Raw genomic sequence first — 18,455 nt, forward strand, 5'->3', positions numbered from 1 at the left:
AACGTCAGGGGTTTTTTGGATAACCGCGAACATCTTCCATGCGCATATTCGATCATATGTACCACATTAGGCATATTACATATTCAAAAAAGGCCTGTAGATCATTTGTTACGCGTGTAGATCTGGAGGCCTTAACTTCAGGGTTTTCTTGGATAACCGCGAACATCTTCCGTACGCATATTCTATCATATGTATCACAATGGGCATATTACATATTCAAATCAGCCCTGTAGGTCATTGGTAACGCGTGTAGACGTATTGAGTCAGATGATTGAATTAACGATAAAATAAAGCCGCTAGGAGCAAAAATGCAAAAAAAAAATGCCATGCTAATCTTCATGTAATTTTCAAACGCGATGTGGAAAGTGGTGGAGCAACCAATCGAGCTGTGTATCTGTCAATGCGAATGCGTATGTATGTTTGGAAATTAGTAATAATATTCAATGTTCACAGTGAAAAAAGGACTTTTCATTTTTTAAATCTTGTGTTTCAAGATCGGAACATAGTACGATAGTGTTTTTTTCATACTCCTACAAGGGGTTATGGGTTTATGGGTTTCAAGCGTCTCCAATGTAAAAATGGGTAAAATTGTGTGAAATGGACTTATGCAGTTTCTCAAAAAAATGATTCATTTATATTTCTATTCTATAAATATTCGTAAACTGAAAAATAACTATTTTGAAACGCGCGAAACGATAATGTTCCTACTACGTGTGTTGGTACCACGCCGTTAAAGAAAGCTCGCTGCTACAGTTCAGCACGACCGCACACTGAACTCGAAAGTCGGTAGGAATGTTCACTCTTCAAAAAAAAAACACCACGCGTCTCCACCAACTGGTGGGAAAATTTTCAGCGGAATGACGAAGTGAAAACTTTCAGCCGGAACGAAAAATCACCGAAAAGTTGGCGCGGATTGATCGGGCTGCATTTTTGGCCACGGGATACGGGACACGGCCCTGGATGCACTGTCCAAAAACGCGTCACCCGCTGACGTCACAGTACGCGAACACAACCGAAATCTCCACAATTACCACGGGAAGGAAGTTGTGTTAGTTGGGTGGGTGAGCGATTGTTTATTTGAATTTCGGAATAAGCACCCACGGCATCATTTTTTCAACGTAAGGAAAGTTAAAAATAAACGGGATTTAAATTGAAAATAAAGTCATAATCACGGCTATTTAACCACATTGATGGTGATCGGAAATCTAATTATGTTATCTCCATTTGACGTTAAATAAGAATGTTCAGCTAGACATATTTCGTCAATTTACGTTTATTATGTCGTTTATTTTGCATTACTTTTGCGCTCGCGTGTGTGTGTCGCTTGCCGTGACTAGTATACCGTATTGATACGAAAATTATTTTATAGCCTATTCAGATTGGGCTATTTATGACTTTGTTAAGTGAGAGGGTATCCAATTATTACGAGGTGTTCAGACTGCAGCAAGATAATATATCTTGACGTTTCCATGTTTCCTCATTTGCACGCTAATACAGGGTTGAATTCAAGGAGAGTTTTAAAATTGAATTTGCGAAATCAAGCATTTGTGTGGCGACAATCGAACATTTTTTTCTGAACAAAGTTTCTACGAAAAAAAATATAAAAAAATATATGAAAAGGGATTTTCGAAGAATATTTGAAGCTCTCATTAAGGATAATGAGCGAAGCTACATTCATTAGTTGGGTGCGCCGTTCTTCGGGGAATCAGACTATTCCTCAAAAGTTCAAAAAGTATTTTGATTCTGTACTATGATCGAATGGAGATTTGATAGAAAAATTTAGATATTTTTGGGAATTCTCACAAATAAATAAAAAAAGGACGATTGGACCAATTTTCAAGAAATATTATCGAACTAAAATGTATTTCCACCAGTATCTCAATGTATGAAGGGCAACTCAGCAATTTATTTTTTTTTTCAAAAATGGAAACTGAACCATTGCGTTCTACTCGACAATCAATGACACAACTTCTCACAAAATCGAATCGTGTGAATGTGATATAATTTAAACTGGTTTTTGGACGAATTAATGCATTACCAATCCATGTTTTATTTAAGGTTATTCTGCCTTATATATACATCCCATTCAAATCGTACAGTTGTCCCACGTGAAAAATGTTGAAATCCAAAGTATATGGCTTCAAGGAGCAGAATTGAAACAATTTATGAAATCATGTTTATTCATCAAATGTATTCGTTTTACAACCATTCCTACGTTTTAAATTGTCTTCCACATTGGCCCTTGAACTTTGAAAATATTTTATTCGATTTGTTCTATTAAATCTAGGTTTAAGTTAAATACTTCATGTTAATTCTAGAGAGCATCTGTTTTTTAAACAATTCATGTTGAATAAGTGGAGAATAAATAATTATCATCATTATTTTTCATCATAAAAAATGCTTTCCACAAAACCATCACAATCCGAGTTATTCTTCAGCGCTCAGAAGATTTCCATCTAACATGCATTCGACCCTGCTGCGACAGAAAGAGCATGACTGTCAACTACGAAACGAAATGAAAACAGAGAGAATTTTCTCTGGCAAAGAGAGCGTGACGCTTGTCAGTTTTGTTTTGTTGAATTTCTCCCTGCATCCCAGTTAGAACGAAAGCTCTCTCGTAATAATTGTTCGTAATAAATTCTTTATGACTCTTTTTAGCGGGTATCTTTTGACAGCGCAAAATGTATGGAATATTACGTAAATAATGACATCATAAAGCGTATTTACCCTGAAACGCCAATTATTATGTCATTAATGGCGTAATCTGAATAAGCTATTAAGCTTTTAGTGGAATCAGAAAAATATATAAAGCTCTTTTAGTGGAATGTATTCAACCGTCTAAGACGAATTAAGTACTCTCCATTTAATTCCACTAGTTAATTTTCGAAGAAGACCACACAGTTGTGGTCTAAATACGTATCTGCAAAGATAACGAAAATTAACTAGTGGAATTAAATGGAGAGTACTTAATTCGTCTTAGACGGTTTTTTTTAGTGGAATGTTTTTACTTGTCATAAGACGAGTTTGTACAATTCCATTCAACTCCACCACTCCACCGCACCCCTGACAGATACGTATTTCGACCTCAACCGTCCGTCTTCAGTGTCTCGTACTTGACTTGACTTACTGTTGAGGTCGAAACACGTATCTGTCAAAGGCACAATAAAGTAGTGGAACTAAATGGAACTGTACAAATTCGTCTTATGACAAGTAGATACCGTAATCAGAATCTCACTGGTATTAATCCTCATGTGCCGGTTGGCACTCGTGTTGGGCTTGTGCGTTTTGAGCGACACACGGTCGCTTCCCAGTCAACATGAAATCGTGCGTGATGCAATCTTCTTCTTCTTCTTATTGGCATTGCATCCCCACACTGGGACAGAGCCGCCTCGCAGCTTAGTGTTCATTAAGCACTTCCACAGTTATTAACTGCGAGGTTTCTAAGCCAGGTTACCATTTTTGCATTCGTATATCATGAAGCTAACACGATGATACTTTTATGCCCAGGGAAGTCGAGACAATTTCCAATCCGAAAATTACCTAGACCGGCACGGGAATCGAACCCAGCGACCCTCAGCATGGTCTTGCTTTGTAGCCGCGCGTCTTAACGTGGTGCAATACAAGATGCTAAATTGGTTATGATGTACATTAGACACATTAGACTGGCCCAGGAAACAAAAAGTTGTCGAAATCCACGGGGCGGTGTATTTTCCTATATATTTTGACTGATATCAAATCAAATGCGCCAGCTTATGCAACAAGCGATTGAGCTAAAATTTTGAGAGATTGATTTTCTTACCAAAAGACACAATCCTGGGAGGTGCCCCATGGAATTCAACAAAAAAAAATCTCCCCATACTAAGCTGGGCCAGTCTAATGTACATGTTGCATGGAGAAGTAACTCTATCGCCTCCACTTCAGCATCCTACACGACACCATATACGTTTATGTGTTGACTGGGTTTGATAGGGCCTGCACATATAGCTTTTTGTAGAGGTTTACCAGAGCCCACTGTCAAACCCCACCACATCCTAGGCAGGTCCTCTAACCCTTGGACAAGAAATTTCATTGCTTTTATCTAAAAGATAGTTATTAGTCCCAAATTAATGTCCGTGGAATCGAATGAAAGTGATGCTACTCTCATACAATAGTCCAGGCTTGTTCCACCTAAGAATTTGTTCGAATTGATCAATGCTAATGCTAATGTAGTCGATTTGTTATGAATTGTGTCTTAACTGAAAGCCTGAAGCGTTTGTCGGGGGAAAACTTGGCCAACCAACCTTCGTGTGGTGCTGTGCTGTCTGTAGTGTATAATAACGAAATTTTTTAAGGAGATTGTACAACGAAGCCATAAATCAGCCATCTTGGAAAGCACTTGCTTTGATTAATTATTTTGATTAATTAATTATGATTAATTATTTTAGAGCGTCTTAGGGGAAATGCTACAAGGTTAAAAGACTATTATTCTTCCATTTACTTCCACTATTAACTTTCGTCGATAACAAACACTGAAGAAGTTTCCAAGTAGGAAACGAAATACGTATCTGCTTGTTGATACATAAAAAAGTTAATAGTGGAAGTAAATGGAAGAATAATAGTCTTTTAACCTTGTCACTTGCTTTGCTTTTTTTGAAGAGCACGATTTGAGAGCACTATAGCTTGCATAGGGGCACATAACATAAGTGTAACTTCTAAGCAAAAGCAAAGCAAAAAAGTGACCCCCTTTTGCTTCCAGCCAAAGATGTATAAATGGTATAAGGAACATCGTTCTGTCATCTGAGAAAAGTGACATGGCGTTTTGAAACTGGTATAACAGTGAAACCTTGCGAAACCGTTTTTCGTGCGATTTTATTGTCGAGCCCCCACCAAACCGGACCGCATAGTTGAGCATTCCCGATGTAACGCGAGTCGCGACAATTCAAAATAATGCCATAAGTAGTACGCGGCATGCACGCATACATACACTATCATGCGCACTAATTTAAATGTGCGACTAGAGACCGAGAATACTACGTCTCATAACTGCAGATATTTCAATTTCATTGCAAAAAAAGAAAAATACCAATGCGAACAATCAGAACCAATACCAATCGATTTTATCAGAACAAAATAAAATATAAGGTCCGATGCCCACGTAGCGTTTAAAATAACGGAGTTGTGAATCGGCGTCGCGACGCTACTTAACCGCTGTTTTCCCGATGCACACCTGCGTCTTTTTAAAGCCACGTGCACTCAGCGTTGAAAAGATGCTATGTGGGCATCACGCCTAAAAGTTCATCATGAACATTGAGCAGTTTGCGAAATAATGTATATTCAATGTCGCCTAGGCAGTTTTCATATACTACATTCTGGGAATTGTTACTCGTAGCTACCTTGCGTACTCATAACCAACCATGTCATAAACAGATAATTCATGAAATCCATCAGTGCCTTAAAAATTGATTAAGCTAAGAAATTGTTGAAATCTATTTTTATTTTGAACAACTCGTTGACTTATAAATAAATCTTTGAACTGTTTGCTCAAGATTTCAACGAAGCTATTTTGAGTGTACAAGTGATAAGTGATAAATGCACCTAGCGATAATCTGCCTGGAATCGCATAACTGTTCCATATGAATGGAGCCAGCAAAGATAAGACAACTATGCGGTTACAGGCAGTACTGGTGCTCGACTTGGAGTCAAGTACGTGGCATTGAAGGCAGTCTTACTGTTGATGTCAAAATATGCATGGATGGAATATAATGAAATAGTACTAACTCGTCTTATGACAAGTGAAGAAATCCTGCTAAACAAGGGAAATTTCGCAACAGTATATTTTAAACAATTTATTTTTCACGGGAATTCTTTCAATGTACAAATATGCGGGAAAATACTGAATTAATAAATTATATAGGACAAGTCTTAAAAATTCAGAAAATTGTTAAAAAAAATATAACAAAATATTTTTTCTCTATTTAGTAGTAATGTAGCTTCAACAACATGAGTATGTGTATTCTATACTATTCTTGAAAACAAACTATCATTATTTTGTCAACTTACTATTACTCGTATCTGTACAGATTAAAAACAAAAAAAAAATCCAAAGCTGTATTAAAACTTAAGAACCTATTTTTATTATGCTCGAAAATGATCTATGTACTTTTTTCAACATATTGTTTTTCTTGGAAATAGTAGTGAGTAAAAAATATTTGAAAAAACTTACATTGATTTTTTATTCATTAACGTTCAGTACAACCGTTCAATTATGTTAGTAGATAATTGTTTTTTATGATAGCTTTACTCTAATGAAATATGTCCTAATAAAGCTTATTATTTCTACCCTAACTATATGAAAAAGTATTTACATTTACATACATTTACACACATTTATATACAAGGTATGGCAGTGAAGCTTTTAGGAACTACAAGCTAATAGCAATTCTATTATAAGTAATCTTAAAAATCTATATCCTTACAAGTAATGAGTCTCTATCATAAAGTAACATAATAAAAATATTTACATTTATTTACATTTATATACATGGTATGCACTGAAGCTTTTAAAACTACAAACAATAATTACAACCTTACTCACTGTATATTGAGTTTTCTTGCTTTCTGTGCGATACTATCGTTTTTTGATTTATTCGAAAATGTTTGGTTCAATTCGTTAAGTTTAGCTTTGACTAGCATGTTGATATATTTGTTTGAAATCTTTTCATAACAATCAGCACACAAATCCAAATCTGAATGTAAATTGTTTATCTGCTGCAGCATCCTTTCTTTTACTCCAATCGTACCTTTTTCCAGAATTTTTACAAAGTTATCTTTGAAATACTGAACTACCAATTTTAGAAAATTTGTTAGACTTGTACCAGCAACTGCTCGTTCAAGATCTCCTCGAAAGGAACTCAATGTGCTCACTGAAGACAACACCTTTTTGTCATGCTTTAGTTTAACATAGCAGGGTTCATGAACTACACAAGACATTAGCCAACTTGACGTATAGTGTACGTTTGTTATTTCAGCAGGGTCAAATATTTCTCCGACATTATTACAAACCTCGCCATTTAAAGATGCTGCTATTTCTGAACGATATATATTGTTTGCGGTAAACATTTTAACCCTGCTAAAATCTTCTGGCTTAAGGATAGAATCGGTCGTTTCCATTTCACAATTAGATTCACTGCTTGGCTTGAGTAGTTGGGTCATGACAACTTGGCGGTATGCGGACCGGAAAGAAAAGGGTGTAGGATGACGATTATTGAATCCCTTCATGCGAATCAAACTGAAAAAGTTTTCCAAACAGTCCTGTGACAGCTTCTGCGTCGCCAATTCAGTTACATTATAATTAGTTTTCAAATCCTCAAACATCAAACGCAGACAGCTTATATTCTGCAGCCAACCATTGATGAAGTATGGTTTTCGGGATTGCTTCGGAAGGGCCTTGTATTTTTTTATCTAATTATACAAATAAATATAGTAAGAGTGAAGGATAACATGAATATCTGACCTACCTTTTTGATTGATTCACAATCCTTAGAAATAAATTCAAGACCATTGAGACGCTTTTCCAAGATTTTCAAATACTTCCAGTGTGAGGAGTCGGCTGTAATCGGCCGACGTAGCTCCTAGGAATAATGAAAAAACTTATTGTTTCATAGATTATCTGAGCCAACATGTAATGCATAGAAGCGGAATTACATAATAATGGTAACAAGGTGAGTTATATACATAATAAATAAATTCAAGAACGTGTTCTATATATTTTACATTGGTAAAAGGAATTGTTAAAATTCATGTTGGGTTTTTATTATCAATAATAGGTCATGTAAATAGGAAAAAATACAAAAATAACTAAATTTTAAATAGAACCATTTATATAAGTTGGCATTAACGTGAAAAATATTTGCGTAAAATTATGTATGAACATTATAATTTCAGCAATCAAATTTTCCGGTGTGACTGTTGGCAATGTGAGCAATCAGCTGGATGATCCTTTTTCTTTACACGATCAATAAAAAAACTGAAGGTTTGGAGGCAATCCACCGACAGATCTTAGTTTACAAAAAATGACAAATCATACAAAAATGCGATCATGAGTAATGTGTTCCTCTTCCTGTGAGTTTTATTTTGTGCGATTTATATAATACTTTTACTACACAATGCAATTTGAATTATTTTATTCATAAAAAAGTAGTGGTTTTTCATTGTATGTTATTTGTTTCGTTTGTTAATAAAAGACTGCAAAATTATTAGCAAATCAAGTGGAACTTACCTTTCTGTTAAGTTTACTGGAAGCATTGAAAATGTCAAAAAGCTGGTCGAAATCCGAGCAGAAGTCTGCAGTGTTGATACATTCTTTTGGTAAGACTTTTAGTTTAACATATGATTTGATTGCTGTCGCTGTTGAAGAACTTAGTGTTTGGGCTGCCACACTCACTTTCATTTCCCCAAATGGTGGAATATATATATGTTTTCTTTTAATTTTAGGAGCTGCTCTAGGGATTCTCTTCCCGTCTTCATAGAATAATTGCTTTAGATGATTCCATGCAGAGCTGACAATAGTCATCGTCATAGCACGAAATGCCACAGTAGCGACGAGTTGCATTGTCTTCATTGCTACTCTACACATCGTCAATGACGCGCACGACGTTAGCGTTCGTCGTGTAACCAAATCGTCCTGACGACATCGAAGAACGAAGACTTCATACCGTTATTCTTCAAGCGGCAGCTGCCATGCGAAGATTTTTACTAATTCTTTGTAATAATGAATTTGAAGCAACGTATGAAAGCGTTATGAATGTTATCGATACATTTATGTTACCAAATTTCCTACTATTTGTTTATTTGAGACGCTATTATGTTTTTAACCAGTCCGTATATAATGACGTGCAATCAATTGTGTGAAGAAGTGACGACGAAAATCGTCATAACTTTTGGCTGCGCGACTATCGTCGTGGTACGCATGTGGCGCGAAGAAAACGAATAGGTGTTGCGTCGTGCAATGTTATGACGAAGACTAAATTTTTTTCGCTTTCTTCATACGACGAGAATGACTATTGTCAGCCCTGATTCCATGTGATTAATTTGCCTCGATACACTCCATTATTGTGATTCAAATTGTTTCTGGAGCTCTTTATTAAATGTGGGCTGTCGTACATGCCGAAAATGCGATTATCTTCAAAATCAAAGTAAGGCTTGTCAGTAGTTATGCCAAGCCTGCGGAACAGCGAACGATTGGTAGCATTCTGGTCGCTTATTACTACTTTTGGAATAAACCCAGATTTTAGCACAACTTTGATAACGTGTCGCAGTAGGAGCTCCAACTTCTCCGCCGTAAAACCATTTCTACTGAAATAGTAGCCTAGTGCCTGCTTGAAATCACATGTTACACTTTTAATCATGAACACTAAAACGGATTTCGCACGAGCGGTAGTATCAACCTCATTTTGTTGTGGTAGCATAGATGGGAACCCGATGACTTCATCAGGTTTAGCGTTAGCAAGGTATGTTATACCTTCCTTCAGCGTCATTTCATCCAAGCAAACGCTTACGATACGCGAATGTTCTGACATCATCCTCGATTTTGATTGTAGCAAGCTCACCACATTTTCCGATATCCCGTCTTTTATGTCTACGCAGTGTAGCCATTTTTTCAACAAGGAAACGCTGGGGAGCCTTATGTGCTGCCGGAGTTGACGATAAGCTTTGTTTGAACAATAATATAATGATAAGGCGATGTTTTTTATTTTATTAGAATATCTGGCACCTTTCGTGCGTTTGCTATTTTTCAGCAATTCTGATAGGAAAGAGGATACGTTGCAGGACTCAGCTTTACGTGGCTTATTAACCTTGCTCAATTGTTGCCTTAAATGGAGGGCTTTTCGCTTCCATTTCCGCGCTGAGGCACTTTTCCGCTTGAACTTTTGTTTCTGGTTTTTCAAAAGGTTACGCAGTTTTTCTATAACCGTATCTTTTTTTCGAAGGGTTTCAAAAAAATCGATTACGCTCATGGTGTAATCATGATCGTTTACCTCGCTTCTTCTACGTTTCGGTTCTGAACCGTCATTATTCAACGGTATTTCTTTGGTTCTTTTTCGTTCACTGTTTGCAATACTGCAAGAAAAATAAGGCACTTCTGTGAAGCTTGCGACATCAATATCTCCTCCCGAGTATAACTTTACAGGAAATGGAACAGCTGTGGATCGCAAACTAGTGCAATGGCAAATGAACGAATAAAATAAAAATATATTCATATAAAAAACACGCTAAATGCAGTTTTTTTTTAAATTAATCACGGTGTCTTTGTCTGACGAGGCTTATTTTCAAAAAATCAGTATCTCTAAAATTCTGAAAGTCTCTCTAATAAAGACAAAAAAAAAGTATCTTTCAAACACCCACTACACGAAAGTATAGTGTGGTAGTAGCGGATTGGGTTAAAATAATAATCGAAGATACAAAATGGAAGCATGAATTATTTGAATGAGATTTGAATTTCTAAATCGAAGCAATCGGCTTTCGAATAGTAGGCGCCCATTGACAGAACGAAACAAAGGGTGTCAGGCCATTAGGCCGAAGGCCGTTAGGCCGAAGGTCATTAGGCCGAATGGGCATTAAGCCGAATTAGCAAAAAGAAGCAAAAAGTGAAAAATGAGAAGATCTTTCTTCACCTTATCCCTTCTTCCTTCTCCCTTCTTCCTTCTCCCTTCTTGCATCTTCCATCATCTATCTGTCTTCTTCCTTCTTCCTCCTCCTTTCTTCCTTCTTCTTTTTTTCCTTCTTCTTTCTTCCTTCTTCCCTAATCCTTCTTCCTTCTTCCGTCTTCCTTCCTCCTTCTTCCTTCTTCCTTCTTCCTTCTCCCTTCTTCCTTTTTTCTTCTTCCTTTTTCCTTCTTCCTTCTTCCTTTTTCATTCTTCCTTCTTTCTTCCTCCTTCTTCCTTCTTTCTTCCTCCTTCTTCCTTCTTTCTTCTTCCTTCTTTCACTTCCCTCATCTTTCTTCCTTCTTCTTTCATCCTTCTTCGTTCTTCCTCCTCCCTCCTCCCTTTTTCCTTTTTGCTTCTTCCTTCTTTCTTCCTCCTTCCTTCTTCCTTCATCCTTCTTCCTTCTTCCGTCTTCCTTCTTCCTTCATCCTTCTTCCTTCTTTCTTCTTCCTTCTTCGTTCTTCTTTCATCCCTCTTCCTTCTTCCTTCTTCTTTCTTTCTTCTTCCTTATTCTTTCTTTCTTCTTCCTTCTTCTTCCTTTCTTCTTCCTTCCTCCTTATTCCATCTTCCTTCTTCCTTCTTCCTTTTCCCTTCTTCCTTCTTCCTTTTTCGTTCTTCCTTCTTTCTTCCTCCTTCTTCCTTCTTCCTTCTTTCTTCTTCCTTCTTCCTTCTTCCTTCTTTCTTCTTCCTTCTTTCTTCATACTTCTTCCTTCTTTCTCCTTCCCTTATCTTTCTTCCTTCTTCTTTCATCCTTCTTCCTCCTCCCTTCTTCCCTTTTCCTTCTTCCTTCTTTCTTCTTCCTTCTTCCTTCTTCCTTCTTCCTTCTTCCTTCTTCCTTCTTTCTTCTTCCTTCATCCTTCTTTCTTCTTCCTTCTTCGTTCTTCTTTCATCCCTCTTCCTTCTTCTTTCTTCTTCCTTCTTCCTTCCTCCTTCTTCCTTCATCTTTCTTCCTTCTTTCTTCCTCCTTCTTCCTTCTTCTCCATTCTACTTCTTCTTCACTTCGCACTACTCACTTCTCACTCCCCAGTTCTCATTCGGCCTAATGACCATTCGGCCTAATGACCCAGCATCGAAACAAAATGTATAAGTGCAGTAAGTGCATTTTAAAAATATTGTATCGGGGGTCATTTTTCCATACATTCAGGGGAGGGATCAAATCGGCTATTATTTGGGATTTCTATGAAGTTTGCACCAAATATAGCGAAAAAAATTCAAAGTTGTTCAAGATCCCCCAATAGAACATTTCAATTTACCCACTATATGAAAGAGGAGAACACATACTTTCACGTGGTGGGTGTTTCAAAGATACTGATTTTTGAAAAATAACATTTCCCCAAAGAGACACCGTGTACTTTGTTTAGGTGTTTTTTTAATCCTAAAATTAAGTTCAACACCGAATAAACAGTTGTTTCTATATAGTGCATATGAGTGCTTATGTGAGAAGTCAACAAATAATTATTCTGGGGCCAGGTCCATAATGGTGTACCAAATATTCATAATGGTTCAACTTAAGGAAATACTCACCCCTTGGATTTCTGCTGCGAGTCTATGAAATCGTTATCATTGAAATGCTGAGAGCAAACGTAAAGAGACTTTTTTTCTTTGAAATTCAAATTCAAATTAGAGATCCATTTTGTCAGCACTTCTGGTGAGCTGAAAATTAATATATAATAAATCAATTGCATTTAACACGACGAAACTGGTCCAATTTAGATGGTTACTAGTCTATTTCCGGTACTGCTAATGAAAGCATAGCTACCCAGAATCATTGATTGATTGTCAATTTAAAATACAGAATTGAATTGAATTGAATTGATAAAGCGATTAAAAATAGACAAATAACATATCTTTGTAGCCCATAGACTGATCTACCCTATTTTCAACAATGTGACAGGATTCCCCAATAAACGCAATTTATTGAAAGCAAATCGGTTTAGGATCAGTGCTTAGAAAATAAACTAGACTTTTCACGCGTTTTTGTCTTTTAAAATTCTATTTTGGTCATAATTTCTGAACCCATAGCCCGATCCGACCAACTTTCAATAGGAAGCATCTGCATCTGGATTTCATTTGGTATTTAACCAGAATTTTGACCTGGATCTCCACCACGAAGTCCTATACTGCCGTCATACGCATATTTGTCTCATGTTTGCTGGGATTCCTATGCACATGGGACATTTATGTGTGAAACGGCAGTATATGGATTCCACAAGAATTTTCTCAAGGAAGTCCCCAAGAATTGAACCAAGAAGTACTTCAGAAATGCCACCTGAAATTTTACCAGAAATTCCCACCTATATATCGACTGATATTTCGCCCAGTATTTCCACCAGAAAATCTTCCAGGAAGTTTGTCAGAAGTTCCACCAGGAATTCTTTCTGAAGCTCCACCAGAAATTTTCATTCAGGAACTCCACCAGGATTTCTTCAAAATACCACTCAAGGAACTCCACTATGAATTCTTCTACAAATTCTCCCAAAAACCGATCAGAAATTTCTCCACGAATTACAGCCGGAATTCCTTCACCAGGAATTCCTTCCGGCGATTTACAAGGAATTCTCCCAGAAGTTCGACCAAGAATTCCACAATAAATTCCTCAAGAAATTTCTCTAGAAGCTTCAGCAGGCATTCTTTCAAAAGTTCCACCCCTGATTCCTCCATACCGACTAATGAGCATTGTAGTGTGCCTTGAATACAATTTCTGAAATCATGAACTATAATCATGATTTCGTAAACCGAAAAATTTTGATTTCATGATTGGATAATAAGAATGGATTAGTGTACGTGTATGTTTCCTAATTTTGATGAAAATCAATAGAGGGGTCTAATAGTGATAATGAATTTCTCGTTTTTCAACAATAATAATCTTCTCCTTTTCCAATGACTCTTCCAATCCCACTTCTCGCCTCTTAGAGCAGAGAATGTGTTCCATGTTTGGTGGAAATCGATCAAGAGATTCGGAAAATACATTGAATTGTATAAGAATATAAGAATTGTATAAGCCATTTTATGAGACAAATTCGATCAGCTGATCGGAGTTTTGAGTGGACGGCTCGGTTTTTGTTCTGGTAAATTTGCATGCAAACCATTATCATTTCGTCATCAGCATCATGTGAGCCACCCACCGCGAGTTTGCATCGGTTTGTGTACTTGGGCTCACTGGTGACTGCCGAAAATGATACCAGCAGAGAAATTCGGAGACGCATAGTGGCTGGAAATCGTACGTACTTTGGAATCCGCAAAACGCTCCGATCGAATAGAGTTCGCCGCCGTACCGAACTGAAAATCTACAAAACGCTCATTAGACCGGTAGTCCTCTACGGACACGAGACCTGGACGATGGTCGTGGAGGACCAACGCGCACCTGGAGTTTTCGAAAGGAAAGTGCTGCGTACAATCTATGGTGGGGTGCAGATGGTAGACGGTACGTGGAGGAGGCGAATGAACCACGAGTTGCATGAGCTGCTGGGAGAACCATCCATCGTTCACACCGCGAAAATCGGACGACTGCGGTGGGCCGGGCACGTAGCCAGAATATCGGACAGTAATTCGGTGAAAATGGTTCTCGACAACGATCCGTTAATAGGGTGTTTTACGAAACGGGTGAAATGACAGGAGACCTAACACTTATATTTACTTTTTATACGGAACATTTGCGAAAATCAAACGATATGATGATGACGAAATGATGATGGTTGCCATGCAAATTTTTCAAAACAAAACGCCGAGCCGTCCACTCAATTGATGGTGAAGTCTCGATCAGCTGATCGAAACTGTCTTATAAAAAAGCTTATAGACCGTCATTCGATAGTAACATAAGAACAACAATAAAGTTTGTGTATTTCGGGTATATCAAAAGATATTTTAGTTACTAGATAAATATTGTCGCTGTCGTCGCTGTCCGGAACATCTTTTGCTGGCTGGTAACTAAAATATCTTTTGGTATATCAGTATAGCCTACGAGGAATTTCAGTCGCCCGGTTTTAATATTAGATTTCTCAACTCATTAATACACTACTTAAATTGGACCAGCTTCAGATTAAAAGCTACGCATCTACTTACCGTTTTTCCAGTGCATAAAACGATACACCAGTAGTGTTCTGATTATTGTGACATTGAAAATAGCAGCACTTTCTTGGCGTCATATTGCAAAATTTATCACAACCGTAATATAGCAACGACACTGTATTTATTTATACCACTTTGTTTTCGGACGAACTTGTACGTGAGCTGGACGTTACCAACGACTGTTCAGCATGAAACTGGTCTTCTCGGATTCTCTCTTTCAATCTGCCGCTTAGATTGCGCATTTTATTCGCGAATACGAAAGTAATGCCTCTACTCACTCTTATGGCAAAATCTCATTGCTATCTGTCAGACTGTGCGTGAAACATGGCCGCCAATCACCCCTTCTTGTCCCTCCACAGTAAAATCCCATAAGGAACTGTCAGACTGTGCGTGAAGAATTTACCTTCGTAGTCGCGAATAAGCAGACGTCACCATTACTGTCCAGTACGAACAGTGAAAGAAAGAGGCAACGAGCTAAGCACCACGCTACCTTTAAGCATCCATGACAAAACTAAATATTCCCAATCGTACTTAACATTTGAAAATGGCCTACGTCATATATTATTATAAAATTTTACGGAAACAAAAATTCAAACCAGTGATAAATAAATAGTAATTCTAGGTATTGTAGTTTATTGATGTATTGAAATTTACTAGAAAGATCAAAGTTGGTGACAGACGCTTGACAGCATAGATGCTGAAAAACTGAAAATCCAAATTAAAAATCATTTAATTCTAGGAATTAGTTTTAGTACAGAAGATTTACAAACTTTTGATGTTTATGTTATATATCTCTTACAAAATTGTATAGCCGAATGAGTGATATTGATGCATTTGTTGCAGTAATTAGGAATGTTAGTAGTTTCAATCATTTATATTAATAATTACTTTTCACTGGATTTGTTTTCACATACAAAATGTTTTTCCTTTTTTCTGAGTAATGCGTGGCGTTGCGGAATGAGCCTCTTGTTTATTCTCAAGGGATATTTTGAAACCAATCTAAATAAAACTGTTTTGTGGCTCAGCTCTCAAGAACCAAATCCAAAGAAACCAGAGTCTGTTGTATATAGAGTTGCGCGAAGAGTGAAGCCAAATCTACTTATTGAACTGTCAAACTGAGCAAAGTAAACATGCTTGTTGGTAAGGCGGAAATACTGTTATCACTAATGTTTCTGATTATAAAGTAGCACAAAGAGGATCTGCTTACACTGATTCAGGATGATGCTCTTGTTATAATGTTGGCAACTTTCATTTTTGTTCAACTCTTCAAGTGACATCACGGGAGTGTTCACTTCTAAAGCTTTTTGATTCGGTTAACAAGTCACCCACAAAGTGCAAACTCGTTAGTTTCTTGTTGTTCTTTATTGGAAGGTGTATTGAAGTGTTTTGAAGAAATTTCTGGAACAAATCTAATCCATTTCAATTCTTGCGTTTTAATTCGCCACAATAATCATTAGGCGATAACAATACTTTCGCCTTACCAACAAGCATTTGTTTACTTTGCTCGATATGTAGACGGTTTGACAGTTCATTAGGTAGATTTTGCTGCACTGTTTGCGCAACACTAGATTCTGGTTATCACCTAATGATTGTTATGGAAAATTAAAACACAACAACTAAAATGTATTAGATTTGCTAAAAACAACGTAAAAAAACTTCAACACCTCCACCACCCTTCCCGCCCGGAAATAAAATAGCAATAAGAAACAGACTTGTTGGCACTCTGTTGGTAGCCTTGTTTTCGAATTTAAAAGTTTTTGAAGTGAACACTCTCGTTAAGTCACTTGGAGGGTTGAACAAAATTGCAAGTTGGCAACATAATAACATGAGCATCAGTCAGAATTAGTGTATTTAAGATTCTATTTGCGTAACTTTTTTATCAGAAACTTTGCGAGAAACCTGCCACAAGCGCAATGTCTGGACGGTCCGTTATCAAATGTTACGCTAGTATAATATTTTGACGTTTCGATGTTCCTTATGCAATACTTTGATTCAAACCTGGGTACAACTTTTCCAACCCAAGTTACACATATGTTATGTGATAGGGGTGAATTTCAGCACTTTACGAACATGATAACGTCAATTTAGAGATTTTGGAAATAGGAGTAGAAAAACATGTAGTAAATTTACAATTCATTGTATAATCACATATGAACAACAGTCAAACTTCGCAAATCTAAAAACATTAAAAATTTTATTTCATCTCTCCTGTAGACTTTATTGTGTAAAAAAAGAACTAAACTTAATATTGTTGGTTCAGATAACCACGACGAACCTTTGCCATGGAAGAACCTAATTTGTTTTTTAATTATGAAGAGATTTAAGATTTGTATCTCATGAGATTATCATGGTAGCATAATGCATAAGCATAATGAAATAAATAATTACAGGGTGCATTGTTTAGTGCCTAATTTGGATTTCACATAAATTCAAATAATTAACAATAAGAATATAATTACATATCGATTCAACCGTCTAAAACGAGTATAGTACTTTCCATTTAATTCCACTAAGTTTTGTTATCTTTGCAGATACGTATTTCGACCTCAACTGTGAGGTCGTCTTCAGTGTCTTGTACTTGACTCGACTCGACGAACACGGATGATTTGTTGATGATAAAGATGAATAGGGAGTTGGGAGGAATTTTCATCTATGGTAATACACTCAACCCTCTTTTTACGGCAGTTTTTTAAACGCCGCGGTATCAACCCAATTATGTCCTCTGAGTATTTGTCGTTCACTCGCGTCTTAAATGTAGGCATATGAGTTGTTACTAAGATCTCCAAATCATCCAGGAGTTTGAATCAAATAGTCTACCGGATCAACCAAGGCTTCCATGATGTCCCATGCCGTGGTCTCAGCTCATTTATGTTTCCAGGGTATTTGTCTTTCATTTGCGTTTCAATTCCAGGCATATGAGTTGTTTTAAGATCTCCAAATTGTCATGGAACTTGAATCAAATGGTCTGCCGAATCAACCAAGGCCTTCATGATGTCCCTAGCCACGGTAACAACCCGAGCAGCACAAGTCAGACAAACATCCCAAGGAACATTTTTAGTTCTATAACGGTCATGAAAACCATTATACCAATACTCAGAAGACAAAATTGGGTTGACACCGAGGCTGGGGACATCGCTGAAGCCTTGGTTATTTCTGTAGACCATTTGATTGAAACTCCAGGACAATTTGCAGATCTTAAAACATCTATCATACATGGACTTGAGACGCAAGTGGAAGACAAATACTGGGAGGGCATGATTGGGATGATACCGCAGCTGAGAACATCGTGCAAGCTTCAGTAGATTCGGTAGACCATTTCATTCAAACTCCAGGACAATTTGGAGATCTTAAAACTTCATACATGCAATAATTGAAGACGGAAGTGAAAGACAAATAATCGGAGGACAAAATTGGGTTGACACCGAGACTGGGGACATCATGGAAGCCTTGTTTGATTCGGTAGACCATTTGATTCAAATTCCAGGACAATTTGGAGATCTTATATCCAGGATAATTTAGAGATCGTCCCCCCAATAAGCGACGTAAAAAGAGGGTTGAGTGTAATTTCTAATAAGTAATGTCTATTTGCTATAATCATCTGTACGCTTTGATGAGTTATGGCAAAAAATGTTTTTTTCATTGATTTTCAAAATTCTGGCGGGAATATGAATGCATACGAAAAACCCTGCCATAACACTACAAATT

This window comes from Armigeres subalbatus, chromosome 2 (assembly GCF_024139115.2).
Source record: "Armigeres subalbatus isolate Guangzhou_Male chromosome 2, GZ_Asu_2, whole genome shotgun sequence".
Lineage (NCBI taxonomy): Eukaryota > Metazoa > Arthropoda > Insecta > Diptera > Culicidae > Armigeres > Armigeres subalbatus.